The sequence below is a fragment of the Bos indicus genome, chromosome 1, assembly GCF_029378745.1.
Source record: "Bos indicus isolate NIAB-ARS_2022 breed Sahiwal x Tharparkar chromosome 1, NIAB-ARS_B.indTharparkar_mat_pri_1.0, whole genome shotgun sequence".
Lineage (NCBI taxonomy): Eukaryota > Metazoa > Chordata > Mammalia > Artiodactyla > Bovidae > Bos > Bos indicus.
In genome coordinates this window covers 124,346,640-124,360,652 of record NC_091760.1, presented here as the reverse complement: position 1 = coordinate 124,360,652, position 14,013 = coordinate 124,346,640, and positions in this window count along the sequence as shown.

Here is a 14,013-nt window from a genome sequence, read left to right as displayed (position 1 = left end):
CAAGAAAATGCAGTGTCCTGGCAGATTTAGGAATGTCCTTGCCTCTGTGGCTTAACACATGGAAAACTCTGTATCTGAATATTTTAATCCAAGCTCTGGGTCATTCTTTCAAAAGTATACAGGCTATGTACATAATCTCAAACTTTAGTATTGGATAAATTTAGAATTGATTTAAAATTCTCAGACAACAAAAATTTTAGACAAACAAACTTGATTAATAATAACCTGAGTTAGAGCAGGACCCATTATTGAACAGAATAGGACTTTGCAAAATGCTATGGGATAGTATGTGCTCCAATGTATTGCAGAGACTTAAAAGCTATCTTATGTAAATACATTTTTAAATGTAATTTATTTTTCCAAACCATGGCTGAGTATTCAGATGTATTTTAAGCATATGAATTTTTGTTGGGTTAGGTTATATTCATTGAGATAAAAATGTTGGCACCTTGTAAGTAAACAATTTAGATATGCCAGCTGCACTGATAGTTTATCATGAAGCAGAGATGTTTGGTACCTTTGCTGCAATTATTTTTTACGAGATTTGGAGAAATATGAAGTAGTAAGTATTAGACATAAATTAAGTCTGGGCCTTTTCTGTAATCTTTTGCATTCTTACACAGTTGTGATGATTGGCCTTATTTTAATACCAACCACCTGGGGAAGAGTCATTCAGATTTATCTTGACAAACACAGTCCGAAGCCTTATTTCATTAGCCCCACCTGTCCTTAAGCACTAAATTGTTTTCCATTTACCAAAGACACTCTGAATTAATTTATATGAGTTTTTTCTAAGGTGCTTTTTACATTTGTGTGCATTATTTTGTAATCTTGGTTATATTCCTAAATCAGAGGATGAAATAGATAATAACGTTGGGAAATTCCCCTGGAGGAGAAAATGGCAACCCACTCGATTATTCTTGCTGGGAAAATCTCATAGACAGAGGAGCCTAGTGGACTATAGTACATAGGGTCACAAAGAGTCAGACACGAATGAGCACACACACACACACACACACACACACACACACACACACACACACACAAACTCATAAATTTTATTATTTGAGCTTTAATACCTAATTCTTGTCAAGACATTTTGCCTTGCTTTTAAGCTTACAAGCTCTCCTGCAACAGTTTCTTGGATGTTGTAGAAGACATGATACTCCTGAATCAGAGACAAAGGACTTTAACTCTGACAACACAGCAAGCAGCTTAAATGTCCTGTTAACTTTAGTCTCCCTTGTCCCCAAACGCCACAACAGCACATGAAAGGCCTCCCACTGGACGTCACACACACAGCAATTTTGCACTACAGCTGAGGAGGATTAAACTTAGGCTTTAAACTTAGGCTCCATAAGATGATTTTTAAAGCAAACTTCTCCAAACTTTTTCCTGGAGGCTGACATTAGCTTTGATGCACTTGGTTGTAAACATACCTATATTCCCCTCTGGAGGAGCTACTCTCTATATCGTCTAAAATTCTTATACAAATATCCTTGAAAAATAATCTGGAAAAAAAAAAAAGATGTCCATGCCTCTGCTTGCAAGATTTGCAGAAAAACAAGAAACTCATGGAGACATGCATCCCAACCACACCTTATAAAGATAGTTATTTTTCCCTTTTAATTTTTTAATTGCCAGATAATTATTTAACAATGCTATGTTTGTTTCTTCTGTACAACAACATGAATCAACACATATACAGACACACACACACACACATACACATATACACACACACACACATATATACACACACATATCACTTCCTTCTTGAGCCTCCCTCTCACCACTCCCATCCCATCCTTCTAGGTCATCACAGAGCAGAGCCCTGGGCTGAGCTCCCTGTGTTATATAGCAACTTCCCACTATCTATCTATATATACTGACATATATATACACATGGAAGTGTATATATAGCTTCCCAGGTGGCACTAGTGGTAAAGAACCTGCTTGCATTCAGGGCATTTAAGAGATACGGGTTCAATCCCTGGGTCAGAAGATCCCCTGGAGAAGGAAATGGCAACCCACTCCAGTATTCTTGCCTGAAAAATCCTATGGGCAAAGGAGCCTGGAGGGCTACAGTCCATGGGGTGTATATAAGTCAGTGCTCCTTTCTCAATTCGTCCCACCCTCTTCTTCCCTGCCCTGTGTCCCCAAGCCTGTTCTCTACATCTACGTCTCTATTCCTGCTCTGCAAATAGGTTTATCAGTGCCATTTTTTAGATTCCATATATATGCATTTATGTATGATAAGTGTTTTTCTCTTTCTGACTTACTTCACTCTGTATAACAGCTTTTAGGTTCATCCATCTCACTGCAACTGACTCAAATTTGTTCTTTTTATGGCTAAGTAATATTCCATTGTGTATATGTACCACAACCTCTTTATCCATTCATCTGTCTCTGAACATCTTGGTTGCTTCCATGTCCTGGCTATTATAAATAGTGCTACAAAGAACATAGGTCTTTTTTGAATTATGATTTTATCAGGGTATATGCCCAGTAATGGGATTGCTATGATAATTGCAATTAATTTTGCAAAAAAAATAATCTTTTTATTCCTAGTATTAGGGAATCTCCTTACTGTTCTCCATAGTGGTTGAATTAATTTATATTCCCACCAAAAGTGCAAATGCTCTATATTCCTTCCAGCATTTATTGTTTGTAGATTTTTTGATGATGGCCATTCTGACTGGTGTGAGATGATACCTCACTGTAGTTTTGATTTGCATTTCTCTAATAATGATTAATGTTGAAGTTATATTTTTGTGTTACCTAATCAGCAAAAGATTGTTTTATTTTAGATATAACCCTGAGATTCTGAACATACAATTAAACAGTGGTGAGGTTATATATAAAAATAGAAGTCTCTTTGGCCCCCACACTGCAGCAACCAGCTTTGGAACCCAAATCACAACTTCTGTATAATCCAGCCCCAGATGGACAGAACTTAGCGTATGACTCCCTGCTTTCCTATATGGCTTCCTGCTTCTAACTCAGGACCAGGTAGAGAAAGACAAGTTTGTTCCCCAAACTTATCACACAAGAAGCCCTGCTTCTAGTTTAACCGTCTTCCAACCTTCCCAGTCAACAACCTCCAATCAGGTACACCTGAAGTCTTTCTTTAAAAAAAAAAAAAAAAAGCTACTAAACTTTCCTACTCTCCCAGCTACTTGAGTCTCTGCCAAACACAAGTGATGGACAGACTCCCTTATGATAGCAAATTCTGAATTGCCTCTGTTTCATTTCAATGTTTTTCATTTATTTCCACAATGTGCATATTTAAACAAATATAAAAATTAGAACTGGATCCAACAGCAATTTAATTTCAGTAAAAGACACCAAATTAAGACATTGTGGCTGTATGTGTGAGTGTTTTAAAATATCTGAATGGAATTCAGGGAAGAAAACTAATCTAAATGGTGTAATCTTTGTGGATGTGTATATATTTTCGATGTAGTTTGGATGCTCAATATTAATGAAAAAGCAAAAATCTCAGGTTTTTTAAATTACAGATTCAACCCCTAGATACTTGTAAAATGCCATGTAGCTAGACATACTATGAATAGCTTTAAAAAAAAATCCCTCCACTATATAAATATTTAAAATCTATTAAAATTATATTGCTTTTTTAACCTACTAACCATGCAATGGTTTAGAGTTGATAACCTTCCATGCTGTTGTTCTTTAATGGAAAGGAAAAAGGAATTTTGCAAGCAGTAGCTGGCATTATCAACACTGGGGGCATTTTGCAGTAAATGAATCCTTATAAAATGTGCAAACTGAAAGTTAAAAGGCACCAAAATATTAAAAGATATCCTTACTATAAAGACCAAAACAATGTGGTACAGTTTGCTGCTTTTATATTTTGTCTGTGTCTAGCAGATATTATGCACTCAAGCAGGATTGTTTAACACATGAGTGAGAATATTTTTAGAAGCAGCATCTCACTGCCCTCAATTTGTTCTTGTAAGCTTGACCACTGAGGGGACAAGAGGAGGCACATGGCTGGCAATTAGTACCTTATCCGTAGTCCCTTGACTTCTATATGCAGTTCATTGGAGATTTCATATATATCAATATGATCACCTCTTTTAAGCACAAACACAGGTAACTCCATTCTGTAATCTATAAGTGTTCCCACCCCAAAGCAAACATTTTCATGTGAAAGTAAAGCTACCAAAATAATTGAGCTCAGAGGAATGACATTCTAGCTATGCATCGACTAAAGGTGGCTGAAAAGAGTACGATCAGAGAGAGGCTATTGTAGAGAAAACTGACAGAAGTTGATTCATTTGAGAAGAATGTTGAGAAACAATACCTTTGTGCTGACTAAGGATAGCCAGTGATGGAATTGTATGGTACCTGGGAAAGAAATGAACGATTCCTCCCCAGACTCACCTGAAATAACATCACAAAGGGCCTCTGTTAGACTGTGGCCTATGGTATAGACAAAGTTGACTCTGTTTCTGTATTAAGGCAATTTTTGAAATTCACCTAAAACATGCCTATAGTGATTCTAGGGTAAATTTTGTTTCCATATAGTTTATATTCCCTTGTTTCTGTGTTATGAAAAGAAACAACCATTTATCTTGGAAAAAAAAATGACAGTGTAGGAAATAGAGGTTACATTTAGAAAACTAAAGAGTTAAAAAAAATTACTGATATACAGAAAGAATAAAAATACTCAATTTTAAACTTATAGAAGAATCCATTGCTATTTGAAAACCTTGTTCTAGAGTAATAAATGTCCAAGTGGCCAGATAAAAGTGCTAATTAAATTGGTTTTAGCTCCAGCACTGTGAAGTTTGAAATAACAGTGGACCACTCTCTGTCACATCAACTTAACCTTAAAAGCATCAGGGGAAAATCAACATTCTTAGGAGTTTACTGCAGGTTCTCTTCTAGTTTTTTTTTTTTTTTTTTTAATTAGTTGTTTTCAAAGGACTTCTATTTGTCCTCTTGCAGAACACTCAAGTTTTATTTGGTAAGTTGGCATCTGTCATTTAGTTGCCATTTTTTCTTTCTTCCTCTCTTTCTTTCCCCCTTTCTTTCTTTGTTTCATTTTCTCTGTTAATACCACTGGGCTTGGGAAGTGAGGAAGGGAATAGACTCTTATTTGTGATACTCACCTCGGCTGACTTTGGTTGGTGTTGCATCTCTAGGTTTCTTAGGGCAAGTACAGGTGGATGCTTTGATTTAACTAATGGTCAGTTTCACTTAGTGAAGAATTTATACTTAAAAAGAAATAAAATAACTGTTTTGCTGAATTGATGAAATCAAGCTGTACTTTTGATATCTTAGGTAAACAGGGACTCACATAATCTAAGAGGCTAAGGCTTTATGTTTATATATCAATTTAAAGTTAAATTGAATTTGTTATGAGGTAGTTTCCAAAGAAATCTTTGGTATAAATTAATTTATGGCAAATATAACTATTTTGGATCAGGCTGGAATACAATTGAGGATGAATCTTCTCTTTAACACTTAATCTGCTCTAGGTTTCTTCAATTTTCATAGTATCTCAAACTTTGACAGTCTCAGATACCATTGTTCTCAAGCTCTTCTGACTAGGCAGCCTCATAACCTCCTGAGATGGCAGTATCCTGACAGACCTTAAAATAATTGCTGTCTCGCTTACACAGGGCTGTCTCCTATCTCAGTCCTCAATTCCTGTGTAAATAGTAGTTATCATAAACCTAGCCTTTAGATTTGAAATAACAAACTATCATTCTTAGCTTTAGAGTAAGACATCAAGCATCAGTCATAATACTGAGGTGAAACTGTGTTGTTTTTCACTTTTACAAACCATCTTTAAAATCAAAGGCATAAAATTTTCATCTAATATAACTGTATCCATATTAGGCCCAGGACTTCCAATCCTCTAAAAGCACCTTCTTTGATACCTCTAGGCCAGCTGTTTTGCTAGCAATTTCACCTCACCCCAGCAAACACACTGTCTTCAAAGGCAGTCTTCTCCCTCTTTCTCCCTTTCTTCCTTCCTTTTTTCTTTCCTTCTTTCTATCCTCTCTCTCTCTCACACGCACACCATCACTTGTGCCATTCACATGTGTGAGACACTCTCTGCACTATTTTTAGATCCATTCCTCATTTTTTCACTTCAGAAAGCACATCAGCATTAATGTAAATGTCAACAGGAAAACTGTAGTGACTGTCTAATTTGTGAAGAGCAAAATATTTGAAAACTGTAGCTATTGTAACATGTCTCCTGAATCCTGTTAACTTCTTCACTAGGTAACAATGTGACTCCCCAGAACAATACATCCAGCCACTCTAGCCTCAAGCCCTGAAAGTATCTTTAATTCATCCTGCCTTACCTGCTCCAATCCAGCAGCCATGCCCTTAAAATCCCTTCATTATTTAGTTTTCCACCTCCAAGGTACCACCCTAGTCCTTGCCACCATATTTCTTGCCTAGATCACTGCATTAACCTCCTCAGGGGTTCTCACTTCCCTTCTCACCCTGCAATAGCTCAGTCTTCACACAGAAGTAAGAGAGCTCTTTTAAAGACTAATACCAGTTTAGACATTGGTAAATAAAATCACAGAATTAAACCCAGACATCCCCCCATATCTGCTAAGTCTTTGCACAGCCAGTTCTTACATATTTCTTGCATGCATTCTGTAGCTTCTCCTCTTTATTGAGCTCAGCTATGTTGCTCTATTTTCTCTGAGAAAACATGGAAGCTTTGCTTGTCTTATTGCCTTTGACCTTCTATGAGTCTGATTCTTCAGGCATGGCACATGGCTGGGCTTCTTTGTAGGCTTAATTTCACCCCTCATCCTACCTCCACTGCTTCTCCTCATTACTTCCCATCACATAACTGTGTTATTTTCTTTACAGCATTCAGCAAACACTGAACTGACTTTTAAAATTTATTTACTTTGTGTTTATTTTCTTCCTATAGCCAGTTAAGTGCAAATTTCCAAAGGTAATACCCTGCCTTTCTTTTTCACCTCTGTGTCCACTGCATCCAGAGTGGTCCATGTCCAGGAGATGATCAATATTATTTAGTGACTTGTTATGTGGGTCTATGTAGTCATTCACTAGCTATATGAAAAACCCAAGTCCAGGTACCAAATATCTACATCATAATGTCCAGTATGTTTTAAATGATCGATGAAAGTAAAGTGAAAGTGTTAATCGCTCAGTCATGTTTGACTCTTTGTGACCCCGTGGACTGTAACCCACCAGGCCCCTCTGTCCATGAGATTTTCCAGGTAAGAATGCTGGAGTGGGTTGCCATTTCCTTTTCCAGGAGATCTTCCAGACCCAAGGATCAAACCTAGGGCTCCCACATTGCAGGCAGATTCTTTACTATCTGAGCCACCAGGAAAGCCCCATATATTCTATAGCATACAGCTTTACAATTACACACCCCCAACATACAAAAACAGGATGATGCAATGGAAAGAACATGAACAGCATCAGACAAAACTAGATTTAAACTTAAGCTCTAGTGACCATTGTGGTGAACTTTTTAAATTTTAGAAGTCAGGATAGTATTTCAATTTGGGAAGAAATAAAGGATAGTAATTGGAAAGGATAATGAGGGGATTCTGGAAGATTTGTAATGCATTATCTCTTCAGTTGAGCAGTGGTTATGTAAGTGCAGTCACCAATAATTCACTGACTTGTAATTTAATGTAATTTTCCAAATCATATTATATATATCATATAAATTACTTGTAATAGTATATAACTGTATGATGCATGGTTAAAGATATTATGCATATAAGTGGGTATATCTTTCCCTTTCTCCTTTGCTTTTCATTTCTCTTCTTTCCTCAGTTACTCAGAAGGCCTTTTCAGACAACCACTTTGCCTTCTTGCATTTCTTTTTCTTGGGGATGGTTTTGGTCACTACATCCTGTACAGTGTTACAGACCTCCATCCATAGTTTTTCAGGCACTCTGTCTACCAGATCTACTCTCTTGAATCTGTTCATCACCTCCATTGTGTAGGGATTTTATTTCAGTCATATTTGAAGGGTCTAGTGGTTTTCCCTCAGAGAAGGCAATGGCACCCCACTCCAGTACTCTTGCCTGGAAAACCCCATGGACGGAGGAGCCTGGTAGGCTGCAGTCCATGGGGTCAAGAAGAGTCAGACACCACTGAGCGACTTCACTTTCACTTTTCACTTTCATGCATTGGAGAAGGAAATGGCAACCCACTCCAGTGTTCTTGCCTGGAGAATCCCAGGGACGGGGGAGCCTGGTGGCCTGCCGTCTATGGGGTCTCACAGAGTCGGACACGACTGAAGCGACTTAGCAGCAGCAGCAGCAGCAGCAGTGGTTTTCCCTGTGGTGTCCTGTGCTTAGTCGCTTAGTTGTGTCTGAGTCTTTTCAATCCCATGGACTGTAGCCCGCCAGGCTCCTCTGTCCATGGGGATTCTCCAGGAATGAATACTGGAGTGGGTTACCATGCCCTCCTCCAGGGGATCTTCTAAAGACAGGGATTGAACCCAGGTCTCCCACATTGCATGCAGATTATTTACCTTCTAAGCTACCAGGGAAGCCCATGAATACTGGAATTGGTAGCGTATCCCTTCTGCAGTGGACCTTCCCAACCCAGGAATCAAACCTGTGTCTCCTGCATTGCAGGCGGATTCTTCACCATCTGAGCTACCGGAGAATTCCCAGTGGATTTCCCTACTTTCTTCAATTTGAGTCTGAAATTAGCAATAAGGAGCTGATGATCAGAGCTATAGTCACCTCCCAGTCTTGTTTTTGCTAACTGTATAGAATTTATCTATCTTCAGTTGCAAAGAATATAATCAAACTAATTTCAGACCATCTGATGATGTCCATGTGTACAGTCATCTTGTGTTGTTGGAAGAGGTTGTTTGTATGACCAGTGTGATCTCTTGGCAAGACTCTGTTAGCTTTTGCCCTGCTTCATTTTATATTCCAAAGTCAAACTTCCCTTTATGCCAGGTATCTCTTGCCTTCCTACTTTTGCATTCCAGTCTCCTATGATGAAAAGGAGTTTTATTTGTTTATTTATTTTTGATATTAGTTCTAAGAGGTCATGTAGGTCTTTGTAGAATTGTTCAACTTCTTTATCATTAGTGGTTGTGGCATAGAATTGTATTACTGTAATATTGAATGGTTTACCTTGGAAATGAACCAAGATCATTCTATTTTTGAGATTACATCCAAGTACTGCATTTTGAAGAGAAACTAGAGTATGCTGAAGCTGAAACTCTAATACTTTGGCTCTAATACCTGATGTGAAGAACCTACTCATTTGAAAAGACCCTGATGTTGGGAAAGATTGAAGGCAGGAGGAAAAGGGGACGGCAGGATAATATGGTTGGATGGCATCACCAACTCAATGGACATGAGTTTGAGTAGACTCCAGGAGTTGGTGATGGACAGGGAGGCCCGGCATGCTACAGTCCATGGGGTCACAAAGAGTCGGACACAACTGAGCGACTAAACTTAACAGAACCACATTTTGGACTCTTGTTGAATATAATGGCTACTCTATTCCTTCTAAGGGACTTTTGCCCACAGTAGTAGATATAATGGTCATCTAAATTAAATTTATCTATTCCCATCCATTTTAGTTCACTGATTCCAAAGATGTTGATGTTCACTCTTGCCATCTCCTGTTTGACCACATCCCCTTTACCTTGATTCATGGACCTAACAATCCAGGTTCCTATGCAGTATCGTTCTTTACAGCATCTGAATTTACTTTCACCACAAGAAACATCCACAACTGTGTGTTATTTAGCTTTGGTTCAGCCTCTTCATTCTTTCTGGAGCTATTTCTCCTCTCTTCCCCAGTAGCATATCGGATACCTATTGACCTGGGGGAGGGGCTTATCTTTCAATGCCATATCTTTTTGCATTTTCCCACTGTTCATGAAGTTCTCAAGGAAAGAATACTGAAGTGATTTGCCATTTCCTTCTCCAGAGGGCCATGCTTTGTCAGGCCCTAACTAGCAGAGACATGCCTTTCAGCCATTCCATGTAGCTTGAGGACATGCCCAGCACCCTGGTTATCCCACTGCTGGTACCTTCACTGATCTTTGTGTGTTGGTAAACGTGCCACCCAGGGGCCAAGGCAAAGGCCTGCTAGAGTCACTGGGAAGAGGGTACAGGGAAGGCTGTAGCAGATGTTGAAGGAATCTCAGGAGCACCCAGCCTCTTTGCTCCTGCTGTCTACCCTGGGGCTGATCCGCTGCCAATAAGCAGCAAAATAAAGGACAGAAGTGATAAGAATCTAACAGAAGCAGAAGAGATTAAGAAGAGGTGGCAAGAATACATACAAGAACTATACAAAAAAGTCTTTATGACCCACAGAGCCACACTCGTGTGGTCACTCACCTACAGCCAGACATCCTGGGGTGCGAAGTCAAGTGGGCCTTATGAAGCATTTTGAGGTTGAAAGTTCTGTGTTAAAATATTGCTGGACACATGATGGCACAATACAGATAATGTGAATTTTTTTCTTCATATATGTAGTGTTTTTTTTTCTCTTTTCCAAAGTTAACATGGATAGTGTTTTAATTTTAAAGTAGGTAAAACCTAAGACAATTAATACAGAATTTAGTATATATAATATGTTATTTTTTTCTACACATTACTCTTATTTTCTTCATTGCTGTTTCTTTTCATGTTAAATCTTCTCTATGCTATAAAAATTCTGGGAGGCCTATAGTATATACTTGCTTTGAAATCCCTTTGTGGATAATATGTGTTCCTCTTAGAAAACAAATGTAGAAATCTAGGAAACTGATATTCATAAATCTTTGGTGGCTTAGTAGTAGTAGAAATAGCAGTAATAGGACTAATAGTACTGCAGGCCTTTTTAGAGGCTATCGATGGACATTTTAAAATATCCTTTACAAAAGGAATCTAGATTCAGTGAAATGTAACCCAAATAACCATATAGATAAATTGAAGACAAATTTAAAACAAATAAACAGAAAGTTCATATATCTATCACTTAGGATAGTGCTGTCCTTTCAGACCTTTATCAAAATAAATTTAGAAAACTGGGATCACAGAGCACACACTTCTTTTAAACTTCACCTGTCAAATTCCTGTTACTTTGATGCTATGTTTCTTAGCCTCAGAATAAATTACTCTAAGTTCATTTATACTAGAGCCAATATTTTTCATCTTTGTATTTATTATAAGTTATAATTAGAGATAAATATTTAAGCAGACATTTTGCATTTACTACTAACTCTCTCTTAATGAATATTTCTTTCAGAATATTGTCATAGTGATGTGTTGGAAAAATTATCACCTATAAACAGCCTCTGAACAATGAGTGTTTTAAGTTTAATGATGGGAGATTTTCCTGAAGATAATCCATAAAGAGCCATTTGATAAATATTTGTTGAACTAATGATACCGTATAAATATAATTTATTTTTCCAACCTCATCTTTTTAAAAGTCTGAAAAGTATTTATCTTATGCCTAAACTGTAAATTATTTACTAATCCCTTATGGTTTAATAGCAGTCTTATTTATATTTTACATTATCACTCATGCCGTATTACTCAAAGTGCCATACTTCTTATCCCCAAAATAAATGCCTAGAAATAGAATTGCTATATATATTAAAAAATCCACATTTGTAAGACTATTTACAAATAAAACAATAACAGAACACTATGGAATAACTCTCAGAGATCAATATAATATTCAAACTAGGCCATTTATTCAATGATGTGAATTTGTTTGGTCTCCTGAAAAAGCAGTCACTTTAACTGTATTTTTTTCTGTTACTTTTTCCTGTTAGTTTTTTTTCTATTTTTGTTGTTGATGTCCTTCTTGGTCAAATGTACATAGATTATCCAAAGTCAGCTAGTTCAAAACTGGAAAGAGTGGTAAAGAAATAGTCTCAATTATTAATGATGATTTATTTAAAACATGACATATTAGGGCCATCCTTATGTTTTGAAAGTATAATCTAACTTTGCTTATACAACATTATTCAGAGCCCATCTATAAATCTTGAGTGTCTGGTTTTGATTTTATTTGGTATTAGGATAGTGTTTATAACTTAAATGCAGAGGTTTTGAGTACAGTTATGATATTATAATTCAGTTGTCATAAATTAAATGTTATCACTCATGCTATGGTTGTATAACTATAAATATAATTCAGGTATAATTTCATCTATACCACCTAATTTTATACATAAAGCCTTCTTCAGGATTTAATAGTTTTAGAAATGTAATTATGTGGTGTGTGTGTGTGTGCTCAGTCACTCAGTCATGTCTGACTCTTTCCAACCCCATGAACTGTAGCCCACCAGGGTCCTCTGTCCATGGGATTTTCCAGGCAAGAAAACTGGAGTGGAAAAACATTTCTTACTCCAGCAGATCTTCCTAACCTGGTAGGGATTGCTAATTGACTCTAAGAATTCCAGCATTCTTTTCCTTTTTAGTGTTAAACCTGTAATATTATTTGGGATTATCTTCTCTGTAATATTATCTTCTCTGGTGGTTCAGTGGTAAAGAATCTGCCTGCCAATGCAGGAGACACAGGAGAGCAGTTTCGATCCCTGGGTCAGGAAAGGCCCCTGGAGAAGGAAGTGGCAACCCACTCCAGTATTCTTGCCTGGAATATTCCATGGACAGAGGAGCCTGATGGGCTACAGTTCATGGAGTTGCAAAAGAGTTGGACACTACTTAGCAACTAAACAAACAACAATTATTTGGGATGACAATGAGTTCTGCTAAAAAACTGGGTTTCTGGAACCTAGGTATAGCTATTTAACTAAATTTTGTCCTATTAAGTGTAAGGAAAAGCCGTGTATATGACTCCTGATATTTTTCCCCTTCCTTTTATTTCTACCAGGTGTTGCCTTGAGCTTAAACAATCCCCTTTGATCCTGAGGGGATGTTTAATGTGCTTATAAGCTTGCCAACAGTGGGGCCCATAAACCTGCCCTGAACTGTCTATATCTGGATTTGTATTTATAAGAAAGTATAATCCTTTGTGTTTGAGCCAATTTATTTGATCTGTTTTATGCATACAAACAAATCTAATCCTAAGTACAACATATTGATATTTATCCCAAGTATTCAAACTATACCCAGAAACCAGATCGACAATTATACTGTTCATTTTCTATGGAATGTCTGTGAGTTTCTTAGCTATAAATCCTAAAGTACACATAAGACCTGTCTGTTGCCTAGGATGGCAAGTCTGATGGGTGATCTCAACAAAGCCAATATTTTTCTTTCACTTAGTAGTCTTTGTTTTAATTATTTATTAGTTTTTAACAAAAGGGCACAAATTAGTAGATTAATAACACACGTGTTATCATTTCACAGTTTCTGTAGGTCAGGAGCTGGGCGTGGCTTTGCTCAGTTCTCTGCTCCAATATCTCCTTTGAAAGCTGCAGTCAAGGTGCTGGCCATGGCTGCAGTCTCATCTTAAACTGAGGAGGGAATGCTTCCAGGCTGAGTGAGGGCTTAGTTCTCTGCTAGCTGTCAGCCAAGGGCTGCCCTCACTTGATGACTGGTTGTTGCCCAAGGATATGCTTGCTACTTTTCCACATGAACCTTCCGAAGACAGGCATATACTTTATCATAGCCAGAAAGAGACAGCATGTCTAGTAAGACAGATGTTGAAATCTTCTGCAGCATAATCGCAGCACCTTTGCTGTGCTCCGTTGGTTAGAAGTGAGTCACAGGTTCCACCCACACAAAACAGGAGGGGATCACACAAAGATGTGAATACCAGGAGGCAGAGATATATGGAGGTCATGTCAGAGTCTGTGCGCCACAATTCTCTGAAACACTTTAAAAAATTATTCATGACATGTTTTTACTTAACCTAAGGTCTTTGGTAGAATCTTATTTTTCAATAATTCCTGTGAATGATATTCTTTCTCAAGGAATCACCCAACTTCACCTGACTTTGGAACAATCTGCAAAATATAAAATATTTTTTCAATTCCTTCAGCCAAACCATCACCGACATTAAGTCATTCTTATCTGAGTATTTGTA